The sequence below is a fragment of the Coffea eugenioides genome, chromosome 8, assembly GCF_003713205.1.
Source record: "Coffea eugenioides isolate CCC68of chromosome 8, Ceug_1.0, whole genome shotgun sequence".
In the NCBI taxonomy this organism is placed as follows: Eukaryota; Viridiplantae; Streptophyta; class Magnoliopsida; order Gentianales; family Rubiaceae; genus Coffea; species Coffea eugenioides.
Window position 1 is genome coordinate 13,753,492 of NC_040042.1, and position 13,071 is coordinate 13,766,562.

Sequence of the window (13,071 nt, forward strand, 5' to 3'; positions counted from 1 at the left end):
ATAAGAACTCTTAGATTGACTAGTGTCATATCTAAACTTATCAATTGACATCACTTTCCAAATCCCGACATAATATGAAGCAAAGGGTTCAATATAGTCACAAACACTCTCGATGTACTCCTTAGATTTAATTGAATTTTCATCAATGAAATCTAAGTAGTAATTAAATTCAGTAATTAAGTGACTCAACTCGACCCCAACAGCCTATAACTAACCACATTTGGAGTATCTAATATGAAGTTGTCCAACTCTACAAATTTGAAAGTACTATAAAATTTCCAACACGATTCAAGAAAAGTGGGATAATTAAGTGTCAAATATTGCTGCCACCCAATTGCTGTAAATAATTTTTTCACCTCAGTTGCAATATTTAATTGATCCAATGTGGGAGTATGAATGTACTTACAAGGAGCAAATGATCGAGACTTCAACATGTGCAATGTCATTGTTTGTTCCTTGGTGAGTTGAGTTAATTCACCCCTAATTCGGAAGGAGAAAGTGGTAAAATTCCCTTAGCGATGCCCAATCTAGATCGTTTCTTAGGCTCTGTTGGGACTCTTCGTTTCTTGTTCGGCTCTAGAATTGATTGGAGAGTCTTGGTTGGAAGCTTGGTCCTTTTGTTTTGGCAATTGTCAAATTTGTCTTCAAGAGCAAATTAATTAGGCAACTTCAAACGGTGGCCAATGAACAAATTGATGGCATTCAACTTCCTGACGTCCAACCGACAATAGCTTGATTGAACATGAATTTCGACCAATGAACAATTCAATGCAACCGCAAGAACTGGTCAGCCACAATATAGCTCCCGAACAACAATGACGATGACTCCAACGCAGCATTAAAGATAACACAGTTGAAACAGCAACGACAAATCAGTAGTAATGACGACACGAGCAAGTCAGCACCAACAGCAGGGAACAGAGATGGAGATGATGAAGATTTTGTTGAATAGTTGGCAACTCTAAGTGATAGAGAAACAGCGGCATTTGATGGCTGTTTCCTCGAAATTTGAAGTTTCAATTAAAGCTTACGAACGCTGCAAATCTTTATGAATAACCTGAGTTTTTGTGGCCTTAAAAAGAGAAAGAAGGAAAAAAAATAGTATGCCCAATGAAAAAGAATTCTAAACCAAAAAGGAATTGTTTCTTGTTTCTCTTTTTTCAAAAAAAAAAATGGAAGTAACAGATTCTGATAATTAGTAAGAAGAAAACTGAAATTAAAGTTATAGCTGCTAAGAGGACCAACGGAAAAATGACTTTTTTTTGTGTTGTACAGAAGACTTCATCTTGTAATACATGGGGCACGTTTTTTAAATTTAGTCTTCTGATGAAAAGTTATAGCTGCTAAGAGGACCAACGGAAAAATGACTCTTTTTTTGTGTTGTGCAGAAGACTTCATCTTGTAACACATAGGGCACGTTTTTTAAATTTAGTCTTCTGACAATTTTCATCAGAAGACTTGCTTTTGGAAGTCGTGGGACCCATCATTTGCATTAAAGTCTTCTGAAATTTTTCATTACACATAACTGGAACAAGGCATGACACGTGTAATAAATTTCATCTTGCCAACTTTTGAAAATATTTTTTCTTTTTCCACCATTTACACTACATCTTATGGAACCTCATTTCCTGCCAAAAAGAAAGAAAAAACATTATTTTAATACAAAACTAAGAACAAAAATAAACAATATCAAAGAAAATTAAATTAAAAATAAACTAAATCAAAATAATTTGGTTGCCTCCCAGTTGCGTTTTTCTTTAACGTCTTTGGCTAGACATAATCCAAATCCTGCACAATTATTCATAGACTGGATCAATCAAGTGAATTTCCTCAATAGTAGCAATTTCAGAAACATCAAAAAATGCTTAAGATGATGACCATTAACCCTAAAGATTTTGTCAGTTTCTAAACTTTGGATCTCAATAACACCATGAGGAAAAATAGCCACAACTACATAAGGCCCAATCCATCAAGATCTTAACTTACCTTGCATGAATTTCAACATCAAATTGAACAATAATACCTTTTGACCTATAGAAAATTGCTTCTGACGCAATATTGTATCATGAAAGTATTTAATGCATTTTTTGTAGAGCCTTACATTATCATATGCTTCCAAGCGAATTTCTTCCAACTCCTGAAGTTGGAACTTCCTTTCCTCTCCAGCTCTATCCGAATTCAAATTACACTGTTTAACTGTCCAAAACACATGATGTTCAAGTGCAACTGGTAAATGACAGATTGACAGGTGTCGAGTCTGTGCAACTGGTAATGCATAATGATTGCTGATTTAAATTTGCACTAGCCAACTTCCTTAAAGTTCGAGCATTAGCCATAACAATGTTTTCTTGATCAGAATCATTCGAGGTGGCACTATGCGCAGTCTTCTCTATCTCAGGGTCGAAAATTAATTCACCTATATAAGAGGAACGGAGCATAAAATCGAGAAAGAGAAGAAAAAAAACCAGAAATTCAAAAATAAAATGACCTCAAAAAGAAAACAAATTAACTAATGCCAGTGTCCGGCAACGGCGCCAAAAATTGACAGGTGTCGAGTGTGACAGCCCCACCTCACCCTAAGGCGAACCAAAGGGTTCGGCGGACCGCCTGCCCAACTCTCGCCGGGACTCAGTCAGTCACTACAGTTCTCAAATAAATTACAATATAAATCTCAAATATTACATCAAATTCTCCAATAATTACATGTCATAAGGGAAGCGGAAACAATTCCCCAAACTATAAATAAAATGATTCCAAATCCAAACTGTACAAGATATATGTCATCCAGTCACGTGAATAAGTACTACAAGCCTTTCTTCGCCACGAGCCCTTGTAACCTCAAGACAACAAGAAATTTAGCACCTTTGTTTCTCAAACCACTTCACCACTCACTTTAATCCTACCAAGAGAAAGGTTTTTATGGAGCAAATCAAAGTTTTAGCGGTTGGTTTGTGAGATCAAGGCAAGAAATTGAAGAAAGAAGTTGGAGGTTTCTTTCTTTTCTCTCCCTAAGGAGTTCGGCCAAGAGAGCTTCAAATGAAAAAATAAAATGGCCAAAATTAGCTTTAAGATGGGCAAAATATCTTGGTCAAAAGTCCAAAGGTGAATTGAATGGTGACACTTGTCACCTTTTAGCTTAAAACTTATCTTTTTGTCTCTCTAATACAAATCTCTTAGCACCTTGTAAAATAATATCATTTAATACAAACCTCCAACAAGTTGTCAAAAATATATTGCATTTACCGCACTAGCGGGTCCCACGTCCATAATACACTTCAAACTTAACGTGGACTAACTCGTATCAAGGAAATGATTTGAAAATTATATTCCTTTATAAAAATGTATAGAAAATTAATATCTTGAAGAAAGGTACAAAATTATAAACAAGGAAACAAAATAATGTCTAAAAAATATATAAAAATTTTCGGGTTCTCACACTCATTCTTTCAAGCGTCACAAACTCCCCTCCTTAAAAGAATATCGTTCTCGACATTCCATCTTGTACCAATCAAGTCAAGACATCCCGCAAGAATCACTCAAGCATTCCAAGCAAACACTAAGAGTCAAATAACACCTACTTGTCCGCCTTTCAGTCCTACAAGAATCACTGATATTTCAAACCAAACCCACAGTCCGGCATCCTAAACTTCAAGTCTCGGATACACTATAGAGATCTGAAACCTAAGCTCTGATACCAACTGTGACAGCCCCACCTCACCCTAAGGCGAACCAAAGGGTTCGGCGGACCGCCTGCCTAACTCTCGCCGGGACTCAGTCAGTCACTACAGTTCTCAAATAAATTACAATATAAATCTCAAATATTACATCAAATTCTCCAATAATTACATGTCATAAGCGAAGCGGAAACAATTCCCCAAACTATACATAAAATGATTCCAAATCCAAACTGTACAAAATATATGTCATCCAGTCACGTGAATAAGTACTACAAGCCTTTTTTCGCCACGAGCCCTTGTAACCTCAAGACAACAAGCAACTTAACACCTTTGTTTCTCAAACCACTTCACCACTCACCTTAATCCTACCAAGAGAAAGGTTTTTATGGAGCAAATCAAAGTTTTAGCGGTTGGTTTGTGAGATCAAGGCAAGAAATTGAAGAAAGTAGTTGGAGGTTTCTTTCTTTTCTCTCCCTAAGGAGTTCAGCCAAGAAAGCTTCAAATGAAGAAATAAAATGGCCAAAATTAGCTTTAAGATGGTAAAAATATCTTGGTCAAAAGTCCAAGGGTGAATTGAATGGTGACACTTGTCACCTTTTAGCTTAAAACTTATCTTTTTGTCTCTCTAATACAAATCTCTTAGCACCTTGTAAAATAATATCACTTAATACAAACCTCCAACAAGTTGTCAAAAATATATTGCATTTACCGCACTAGCGGGTCTCACGTCCATAATACACTTCAAACTTAACGTGGACTAACTCGTATCAAGGAAATGATTTGAAAATTATATTCCTTTATAAAAATGTATAGAAAATTAATATCTTGAAGAAAGGTACAAAATTATAAACAAGGAAACAAAATCATGTCTAGAAAATATATAAAAATTTTTGAATTCTCACACTCATTCTTTCGGGCGTCACATCGAGCTTGTGCAATAACAAAAACCTACTCAACAAAAATATAAATTTTATATATAGCGGTGAGTAGGGTCGATTTCACAGGAATTGGGAAAAATTTGCTCTTTTTCAAGTTAAAACGGAGTGGGGGGATTTTCAAGATTTAACGACTAGTAAAATATTATAAAGATAATGAAACATGCAAAAGAGATTGAGAAAGACAACTAATAGAGAGAACTCTACCCAAGGTTACACTTCAGAGATGGTTCAAGTAACCAATCATTGATGCAGTTATAATTCCAATATTCATTAATAAACAGGTTTTTAACTGCCGATACGATCTGACAGTCAGTTTCTCCTTACTGTTTCGATAGTCAATATACGACCATTAACTATTTCCCTAACCTAGAAATAACCCTAAGTATGACCATAGGATTTAATTCATTAATTGCATTAAGAATTAGAGAAATCCTGTTCTAATTAATAAATACGTTACGAGAGTTTATTTAAATTAGATTGTACGTTCCCCTGACACAAATCCAATTATGCCAGTCGCTACCTGGATTAGAGTAATCAAACAATTACGGATTCAACTACTCTAATTAGCAAATAGATTACGTGAACAATTAAATATTGTGCACCTATTCAATCACACAACAATAATCATACTCTATAAAGCAGAAAACATACAAATATCAAAGAATAGAGGAGATAAATAAAATCGATTAGATCTCATAGTGATAGCTGAACCAAATCCTCAGCGTTCCTTAACTAAAAATATGAAACTAGTTCTCCATTAAGGGAGAACAAGCCACGCCGAAAGATAATCTGTCAAAACTTACAATTGTTTTTCTCCAAAGACTAATGAAAAGGCCAGCCGACCAACCCCCAAAGCAAGTGACGGCTCCCCCTAATACTTCAAAGAGTCCCCTTTCGCGAGATTATTGCTACCCAACTCTTAATCACGCGGGAATCCGGCTTTTCCTTATTCTTTTTGTTTCCTAATTGAAGTCTACTACCAAATAAAACTAGTATTCTAAATAGAAAAATAAACCACAAAAGAAAGTATTTCAAGTTTCCTAATTCAACCATAAAACTAATAATTAGAATTCAAGTCTTCCAAATCTTCCTCTAAAGCTGCCCAGAGTTTGAATCGAATTTGGAAACCGGTCCCGAACGTGTCACCATCAAATTAATTGGAAAATTGCCCCTTTTTGTCATGTTTTGCTCTTTTTCCTATAATTAGAACCATTAACCAAATATAAGTAGAATCCATCAATTAACGTAATATTTGGTAAAATAAAAGAGGGAAATAACCATAAAATTAATGACAAAAATGTAACTTATCACACATCTTACCATAAACCAACCTATATGGTAACATTCCAATTGGCGTCTTATAAGCTGTGTGGTATGCCCATAACCGGTCATCCAATCGTAAACTCCAATCTTTGCAATTTATATTGACCGTTTTTTCCAAAATACTTTTGATCTCTCGATTCGAAACCTTAGCTTGCTCGTTGGTCCGAGAGTGATAAGTTGTGCCAACTCGATGATATACTCCATATTTGCACATTAAAGCTTCAATAGTGCGATTACAAAATTGTGTATCTTGATCACTAATGACTGCTCTTGGAACGTCAAACCTACTAAAAATGTTAGATTTGAGAAATCCTGCAACAACTTTGGAATCATTAGTTCGAGTAACCTTTGCTTCTACCCATTTTGACACATAATCTACAGCCAATAGAATATAGAGAAAAAACCAAAAGAGTTAGGAAAAGATCCCATAAAGTTCATACCCCAGACATCAGAAATTTCACAAAATAAAATAGGAATCTGAGGCATTTCATCCCTATGAGATAAACTTCCAACTTTTTGACATTTCTCACAACTGTTGCAAAATAGGTAATTATCTTTAAATAAATTTTGCTAATAAAAACCACAATCAATGATTTTTCTAGCTGTTCCTTTTGAGTCAAAATGTCCACCACATGCATAATTATGACAATGCATAAGTATGGAGGGAATCTCTTCATTGGGTACACATCTACAGATGACCTGATTTGAACCTATTTTCATAAATATGAATCATCCCATATAATACCTAGAATCTTTTATTATTTTATCCCTCTTAGCCTTACTCATATCATTTGGAAATTTATGAGCCACTAGAAAATTAACAATATCCGCATATCAAAATTTTTACTCTTAAAATGAAATAAAAATTAATCAGGAAATACCTCAGATATGGGTATGACTTCCTCTTCTCGAATCAATCTATTCAAGTGATCTGCCACAGAATTGTCAACTCCTTTACGATCTTTAATCTCCCAATCAAACTCTTGCAGTAAAAGTATCCAACAAATGAGTCTCAATTTAGACTCCTTCTTTGCCAAAAGATATTTTATAGTTGCATGATCAGAAAAAACTATTATTTTTTATCCCAATAAATGTAATTTAATTTTCTCAAAAGTAAAAATAATTGTCAAAAACTCTTTCTCCGTGGTGGTGTAGTTGCATTGAGTTGGGGTCAATATTTTTGACGCATAATAAATGACGTGGTTACACCGCCCACTTCTTTGCTCAAGTACAGTACCAACAGCATATTGACTCACGTCACATATGAGTTCAAAAGATAAACCCCAATTTGGAGGTTGAATGATTGGTGCAGTAGTCAACATTGCCTTCAATTTATCAAATGCCAACTTACAATCATCTCCAAAATAGAATGATACTTCCTTTTAAGTGGATGAGATAATGGCTGTGCAATTTTAGAAAAATCTTTGATGAACCTTTTGTAAAAATCTGCACGACTAAGGAAACTACGAAACTCCCTTATATTAGTGGGGTAAGGTAAACTAGTAATTAAATCAACCTTGGCTTTATCAATTTCAATACCCCTAGATGAAATAACATGGCTCAAAACTATCCCTTCTTTCACCATGAAGTAATATTTTTCATAATTAAGAACCAAGTTGGTTTCAATGCACCGTTTCAAAACTTTCATTAAGTGATGCAAACATTGATCAAAAGAATTGCCATAAACGGTAAATTCATTCATGAATATTTCAATGCAATTCTCAATCAAGTCAGAAAAGATACTCATCATGCATCTTTGAAATGTATATGGGGCATTGCGCAATCCAAAAGGCATGCGACGGTAAGCAAATGTTCCAAAAGGGCAAGTAAAAGTAGTTTTATATTGGTCTTCTTGAGCAACACTAATTTGATAATATCCAAAATATCCATCAAGAAAACAAAAGTAACATTTACCTGCCAACCTTTCAAGCATCTCATCAATGAAAGATAAGGGGAAGTGGTCTTTCCTTGGTGCTGCATTTAGCTTTCTAAAATCAATACACATTCTCCTGCTATTCTGAACTCTCATTAGCACTAACTCATTTTTCACATTTCGAACAAGCGTAATTCCTGTCTTTTTAGAAATTAAATGCACTGGATTTCAAATTCAGGAAGTGATTGTAGAGCTATAATTGCTTCTTATATAGGTTCCTCATCCTCAAGTTCCACTTCCTTTCCTGTCTTGCTATGCTGTAACACAAATTTCAACTTGTCTTCCATAAAATTCTGCTCAAAGTTAGCTTGCACAATAGAATTAGTAATACCAACATAAGTAACACACTCAATGTCCTCTGGGTATCTCATTACATCAAAAATATTGAAAGTAACTATGTCTCCATCAAACTCTACAGATAAAGTACCTTCATGCATATCAATTTTTGTTCTAACAGTACTCATGAATGGTCTACCCAAGAGAATTAAAGCTGAATTGATAGAATAGTCATCATCCATGTCAACAATGTAGAAATCAGCAGAAAACTAAGTTCATTAACTTTCACTAGAACATCTTCAACTAGGCCTTTAGGATAAACATTAGATCTATCAGCTAGTTGAATTATTACCCTTGTATCCTTAGGAGATTCTAAATTTAAGGTTTTAAATATTGATAAAGGCATAACATTAATGGATACCCCTAAATCAAACATATCTCTTTCTATTCTTTTATTGCCTATAATGCATAGTATTGTGAATATACCTGGATCCTTGCACCTTTGAGGCAACTTCCTTTGGAGGAAAGCTGACACATTCTCACCAATCCTTATTTTGTCATCATTATTAAACTTGTTTTGATTAGTGCACAATCCTTTCAGAAATTTTGCATATTTCGGTAACTGCTTAATTGCATCAAGCAAAAGAATGTTGATCTCAACTTTTCAAATTGTGTCCAAAATTTCCTTTTCAAATTCTTCCTTCTTTGTTTTAGCCATCCTGCTAGGAAAAGGAGAGTCAATTTCAAGTGTTTTAGAAACATCATATTTATGTCTTACCTTTTCAGTTGAGGAGTCTTTCTTCTCAAGCTCTTTATTCATTTTTTCTCCATTAATTTTCCTTTCTCGCGATACTAAGAACTGTATTTTCTTGCCACTATGGAGGGTCATTGCACTTGCACTTTCCTTTGGATTTGGAATAACCTGAGTTGGTAGTTTAGTTTTATTATTCTCAAAATTGTTCATTGAAGATGCTAGTTGCGACATTTGTGTCTCCAAATTTTTAATGCTAGCTCAGGTTTCTTGTTGAAATCTCTGTGACTCCTATTGCATTTGACAAGTACTATTAGTAAGGGATTTAACCATGTCCTTAAGTGACATACTTGTATTAGAAGTTGATGGTTGCTGCACTGGTGGTCTTGCTTGAAAGGGTTGTGAAAAATTTGACGATTTTGGAGCATAGCTGAAGTTGGGGTGATTTCGCCACCCTGGATTGTATGTAGGTGCATACGGATCATTCCTCATTTGCGGTGGTCCTGAAAAACCTCCTACAGCATTTGCCTGCTCATGAGAATTTCTTGAAGAGTCGGACACATGTCAATTGGGTGTCCGAGAGCCGTACAAATTTCACATACTTTAGCTATCTACAATTGTCCTACAACCATTTGGCGAACCAAAACAATTAGTTCAGATAGTCAATTTTCAAGATCAGAATGATTTATCTCATTTACCCTTCTAGTCACTCCCTCTGTCTTAGTACCAAATTGTTGAGAATTTTTCGCCATATTAGAAATCAACATTGTGCTTCATCTGTTGTTTTATTGACTAGAGCACCACCACTAGCTGCATCTACCATGCTTCTAGCCATTGGTAACAATCCTTTATAAAAAATATTGAATCGATAGCTAGATGGGTATCTAGTGATGTGGGCAACTAGCATACAATTGTTTGAACCTTTCCTAATATTCGTAGAGAGATTCTCCTATGGTCTACCTTATACCATATATGTCCTTCCTAACGTTAGCAACCCTGGAAGCTAGAAAGAACTTCTCAAGGAACTGCTTTTTAAGTCCTTCCCATATGGTTATAGATCCTGATGGCAAGTGATACAACCAATCTTTAGCCTTGTCTGCCAAAGAAAAAGGAAAAACTCGCAGCTTGATTTGTTCGTCCATAATACCTTGAGATTTCATAGTTGAACACACTACGTGAAACTTCTTCAAATGTTTATATGGGTCTTCACCTGCAATACCACGAAAAGTAGGCAATAAATGAATTAAACCAGATTTACGTTCGAAAGCTTCCTCGGTTTCAGGATATGTGATGCATAGTGGTTGCTGGTTAACATTTGGAGTTGCGAGTTCCCTCAAAGTCCTTTGAGCTGCCATCACTTCCTCTAATCCACTTACGTCCTCTTCAAAATCACGAAATGATTTGCTTAAGTCGACAACCAAGTCAAGTCTAGGAGAAAATGGTGATGAATCTTGTTGCTTACACAATTTAGCTTCCTAAGCCAATCTCTTGGCTCTTTTCTCTATTTCTGGATCAAATTCAAGGTTTCCTATACAGGAAGATCAAGGCATAAAGCAGAGAATAATCAAAATGTAAAATAACAAATCGTTTTAAGCACCAGTTCCCTTGCAACGGCGCAAAAATTTGGTGGGTGTCAAATCACCAAAAATAAAATTACCTACTCCCAAAAGTTAATAAGTATCTTCTTAGAGAACTGGTAGATTTATTACTCACAGAGAAATGCGATGAATATTGAGGGGAAAAGTTGTAGAATTTCTTTAAAATTATAATTAAATTAAATAAAATGGTAAAATGCAATAATATAAATTAAAGAATAAATTAGTTAGCAAAATCAAGTCAAGGAAATAATCTTGGCAACGGTTCAACTCAATTGATCACTAATACTAGAAAATAACTCGTATGTTCACAAATAAATTATTTATAGCAATTCAACAACCGCCGAACTACCAATCTTTTCTTAATTTCTCGATAGTCAAGAGATGCTTATTAACTACTTCCCTTGTAAAGTTAATAATCCTAGTGATGCTCATAGGATTTTATCTATTTACAACCTAGGATTTAAATATTAGAGAGACCCAATTCTAGTTAACAAACACACATGCAAGTTCATTTAAACTAGATTAATTATTTCCACAGTACAAATTAGACAACTTGTGAAGTAATGAAATTGCGCCATCTGTCACTAATATTAAACTATCAAATATTACGAACTTGATGTCTTAATTGGCATTAAATCATTCAGACAATTGAATAGTTGGCCAAATTATTCAACTAAACCCAAATGATAGTAACCAGTGAAATACAGGAAATAATTAAATACTCATGACATATAAAATTAAGCACATAAAAAATTAAAAGATCTCACAATTGATCATGAAACCGTGCCTTGATTACTCTTCAACTAGACATAAATTTAGCTCTGCTCCATGAAGAAAACGTAGCCACAAATCTCCATGAAAGTCTTTCTACAAGTCTTGTTTTTGTAAAACTTGTAAAACAGAAAGAAACCTACTAAATGTTATTTGAAAAGACGGAAAAGAAGCCCAATGAACTACTAGTCTCCTTCCTTTTATCAAGTCACCAAGGAGCCTATCAAGAAAACGTTTCCAACTGTAAGTTGATTTGTTTCCTCTCCTAATCAACTTCAAAAACTCATCTGAAACTAACTTATCCGAAAATAAAATAGGGTAAAAAATAAAAAAGCCCCCTGTGGTAAGTCTAATACACAGAAAAGCCCCCTATGGTTTCAAAATATACAATACGATACCTCATGCTTTGAACTAAATTGTAAAGGTGACGGAATCCGTTAAATTTAACGGAAATGACTTATTGGAACCTAAAAAAAAAATTTTATACTTAATTTTTATCAAATATACCTATTCTACCCCTTAACCCTCAATTCTCTCTATTTAGAGAATAAAACAAATGATTTTTTTGAGCTGTCTTTTGCTTAATTATATCAGGGTATTTTGGTCATTTTGTCCATTTCCGTTAACTTTAACGGATTCCGTCACCTTTACAATTTAGTTCAAAGTATGAGAAATCGTGTTGTATATTTTGAAACCATGGAGGGCTTTTCTGTGTATTAGGTTTACCACAGGGGGCTTTTTTGTTTTTTACCCAATAAAATACTAACTAAGCATGTTCCCTATTCTAATAAAAGCTCTTAACAAAACATCCAAAAGATAATTCCAAATTTTAGAGATAATTTCCGGGTCTCATCTCCAATTTTCAACTTCTCAATCTCTGGCGTGGGCACGTTTTGGAGCAAATAGTCTTCTGAAAAATTTAACTTGAAGTGTCATTTTCTACTCTAAAGTCCTATAACAACACAAAACACCAAATATAAACAAAATCCATCAATTAGCATAATATTTGGCCAAAATTAAGATAGAATATTAATAAATAACATGCAAAATTATCTCGCTATCATTATGTCTTCCTACGGTTTCCTCCAAAGCTTCACCTCCCTCCCTCCCTCCCTCCCTCTCTCTCTCTCTCCATTCTTTGAATTGCCAAAATGACGAAACATTCTGTTGATGTATTCATTTATACAAGGGCAACTATGACATTTTCCATTCAATTGTTAGTTTAGATATTTTCCGTCTCACTTTTGGTTTAGTTGAAAACACAGGGAGTTAAAGTTTAGAATTTCAAATCAAAAGGGGATAAATTGAACATTCAGCAAACCACGTAAGGGTTTTTGGCATTTTACCCTAAAAACAATAAGGACTACTTTATATACAAACCAAATGTGCGAGAATTATAGTCCTAATCCCTGATATTTGGCTTGTGTGCCAAATTGGTTCCTAATGTTTCGTTCAAAATAAATCTAACCCTCAAAATTTGTAATTTTATGCAGATTTAGGACAATTAATAGAAATAGAACAATGACTAACGGCAATATCAAATTGCCATTAGTCACAAAATTTGACTTTGCACATTTGGTTCCCAATATTTTGATTTTGAATCATTATATAGTTTTTTAAATTTTAAATAGTGATATTAAGGATTTTAGCATGAATTGAGATGTAAATTAGACTGAAATAGTGTTAAATGGGTAATAAAAATTCTAATTATACTTTTTTTCTTCTTTTTTATTTATTCATTCTAATAATGTATCATATGTTTATTTCTTTTGCATAGTTAGTATCAAATTTAGTATAATATGTT